Raw genomic sequence first — 3,553 nt, forward strand, 5'->3', positions numbered from 1 at the left:
CTGCCACGCCATGTGGTCACCTCCAGGGCAGGTGGGAATCGAACTCATGCAGAAGTGGCTTTAGATTCTCAGTGCTGTGCTTTAACCTGCTGCACCACCAGGGAGGGCCAAGTTCCTTAATTTTTAAAGTACTTTATAAATCTCAAGATTGCATTCTATCAAACTATAAGGAAACTAAGTTTAACAATATACTCTGTTGGCAAGGCTCTGGGGGAAACAGGAACTCTCATGCATTGATGATAAGAAAGCAAAACATTACTGTTCAATAGAGGGGCCCTGTATCTATAATATCAACAAGATCTACACATGCATTATTACAAAGTCATTAAGACAGTGTGGTGTGGCATAAAAACAAACATTCAAATAGAGTAATGAATAGAACAGAGAACTCAAAATAAGCTCTCATACATATATGAATAGTAAATGATCTTCAACTTGGATGCCAAACTACTGAAAGAGGAAACATTTCTACAACAAGTAGTGTGGGGGAAACTGGATATCAATATGGGAAAGCATTTAGACTCTAATGCCATATGTAAAAATTAACTCAAGCTGGAATAAGACCAAAACTATAAAATTCCCGTAAGAAGAAACCATAGAAGGAAAGCTATATGGTACTGAATTTGGCAATGACTTGGAGATGACACCAAAAAGCACAAGATAAAAGACAAACGATGTATCAAGTTGGTATGCTTGTGCATTGAGTGAAACAACCAACAGAATGGGGGGTGGACTTCCTCAGAGAGGCAGTATTTGCAGTGGTATAGCTAATAAAGTTTGGCATCTGGAATGTACACAGAGTGCTTACAACTCAACAGCACAAAATCAGATAGTGCAAGTGGAGTAAGAGTTGGGGGCTTGAGTGGACATTTCTTCCAAGATGACTTTTGACCACTGAGTCAGGGAGAAAGTGAGGGAAAGTCAGGGAGGTGCTGGTAGGGCCAATGTGGATGTCACCTTGTGCTCAATGGGGCAGCTATTATCAAGGAAACAGAAAACTGCCCTGTTAGTGTGGATGTAGAGAAGGGGGGCCCTCATGCACTGTAGATGAGAATGTGGGGGGTGGTGCAGCCACAAGGAAAACAGTGTGGGATTCCCCCAAACCCCCTAGGATCCCCCAGAGGCCTCCTTGGTGGTCTAGGGATTAAGTCTCAACACTGTCACTGCTACTGCTTAAATTCAATCCTGCCAGGGACCTCATCCTCAAATGGCGCACACACCTCTCCTGTCTCCCCGCTGCACCCCTCACCAGTGCATTTCAGTAGATCTGCCTGTTTTGCTCCCCACTCTGTCTCTGATCCTGTCACTCTCCACATTTCTGGCCTACACCCCCATTCTTCTACAAGTAAATATATTGCTTTTAAAAATACATAAATAGGTTCCTCCCTGGTGGTACAAAGGGTTAGGGCACAGCACTATGAAGCTATCACAGCCACTGCAGCATGAATTCCATCCCCGGCCAGGGAACTGACCCACACAGCATGGTAGGCCTTTCCTGATCCGCCCACTGCTCCCCTCAGCAGTGTACTTTATGGATCTGCCTGTTCTGCTCCCCACTCTGTCTGTGGTGAATTCTTTCATCTCCCGCACCTCTGGCCTGTACCCCAGTTCTGTATGCATAGATAAATAAATATTTAAAAAAATACATAAGTAGTGGCCCTCCCTTGTGACACAACAGGTTAAAGCACAGCACCATGAAGCTATCTGCAGCCACTGCAACACAAGTTCAATCCCCAGCCAGGGAGTGACCCACATGGTACAGCAGACCTCTCCTGACCTGCCTACTGCTTCCCTCAGCGATGTTTTTCAATACATCTACCTGTTCTGCTCCCCATTCTGTCTCTGGTGAATCCTCTCACCTCCCACATCTCTAACCTGTACCCCAGTTCTTTTATGCATAAATAAATAAACCTTTTGAAAAAATACAGAAAAAGTAGAACTGCCATGTGACTCAGCAGTCCCACTTCTGGGTGTACATCCAAAAGAATTGAAAGCAGAGTCTTGAAAGAGCTATCACATGCCATGGTCATAGCATCACTTTCCCTATAGCCAAGCCATGGAAGCAACCCAAGTGTCCATTGACATATACACAGATTAACAAAATGTTGTGTTTTCATACAATGGAATATTAGTCAGCCATATAAATGATACCTGCTACTATATGGATAAAACTGAAAACATGCTAAGTGAAAGAAGCCAGTTACAAAAAAGACAAATATTGTATGATTCAAATTCATAGAAACAGGAAGTAGAATGGAAGTTCCTATGGGGCTGGAGAAAGGGAAAATTTTCATTTTGCAGGTACAGAATATTATTTTTATAAGATAAAAAATTGTTGAAATTTGTTTCACAAGAATGTAAATATACTTAACACTACTGAACTATACATTTAAAAATGGTTAAGGTAGCAAATTTTATGTTATGTAGTCTTTCTACCACAATGTAAAAGATAACAGAAAATCTTAAAACTACATATACATCACCCTTTGACACAGTAATCTTCTTCCTGGAATTTACTGTTAAGACACTTACAGCAAAAGGAAATGGTTACACTCTTTGTAATTGCAAAATACTGAAAATAATCTAAAAGTCCAAACATGATAGATCTATGATGGATAAATCCAATAAAGTACCATGCAGTGATTTTGAAAATTAAAAAAGGAATAAAAAATATCCCTGTAATACAGGGTGATTTCCCATCCACATGGTTAACTGGGAGGAAAAGTGCCATAAATATAAAGCATGGTAACTTTCGTGTAAAAAAAGTAGTAAGAATATATTTATATGTGCGTGCTTATTTTTTCAAAAATAAAAACACAGGAAGGTTAAAGGAGAACAATAATACAATCACCTACAAGGGGTGGGGTGGGGTGGGGTGGGGGTGGGTGGCAGGGGTGGCTGCTCATTTGGGCGTAATCCTGACTTCTGGAAGCATGCTAAGACATTACACATTTTAAAATTGAGTTAAGTAAACCAAAATGAGGGGGGAAAACAAAACTGAATGAAAACAGAAATAAATGAAACCAACTGTATTAACCAACATGCAATCACATAACACCAAAAGGAGGGAAATGAAAACAAACAATATTCCCTTAGCCCTGGGGGAAGGAAAAACCTCTGGAATTGTTTTTATTAGTTTGGCTTTTCATAGTGGTATGGGTGTAGCAATTCTGAACTACTGCTGGGAGCCAGAGTTCTTTTTTTGGGAGAAGGGAGACACAAATAATATGGGGTACAGGAAGGTGAGGTAGAACCCCAAAGAGTTGGACCGTAACTGGGTATTACCGGTATGAACTCTTTCTAACAGAGATGTTAGCTATATTAAATATGTAAATATATACTGTATATATTACTATGTATAAACATGTGTGAAAGTATATATTACATATATGAACATAAATGATACATACACCTTTTCCTCAGCTCTGTCCACTGAAAGGAGCTAGAAATAATGTACCCCAATTGTGATGAGCATATCTAATACCAGGTCTTAGTTTCTGTTTTTTAAAGATTTATTTATTTATGCATAGAAGAACTAGGGTGTAGGCCAGAG

The sequence above is a fragment of the Condylura cristata genome, unplaced genomic scaffold (assembly GCF_000260355.1).
Source record: "Condylura cristata isolate star-nosed mole 26May11 unplaced genomic scaffold, ConCri1.0 scaffold00025, whole genome shotgun sequence".
Taxonomy (NCBI): domain Eukaryota; kingdom Metazoa; phylum Chordata; class Mammalia; order Eulipotyphla; family Talpidae; genus Condylura; species Condylura cristata.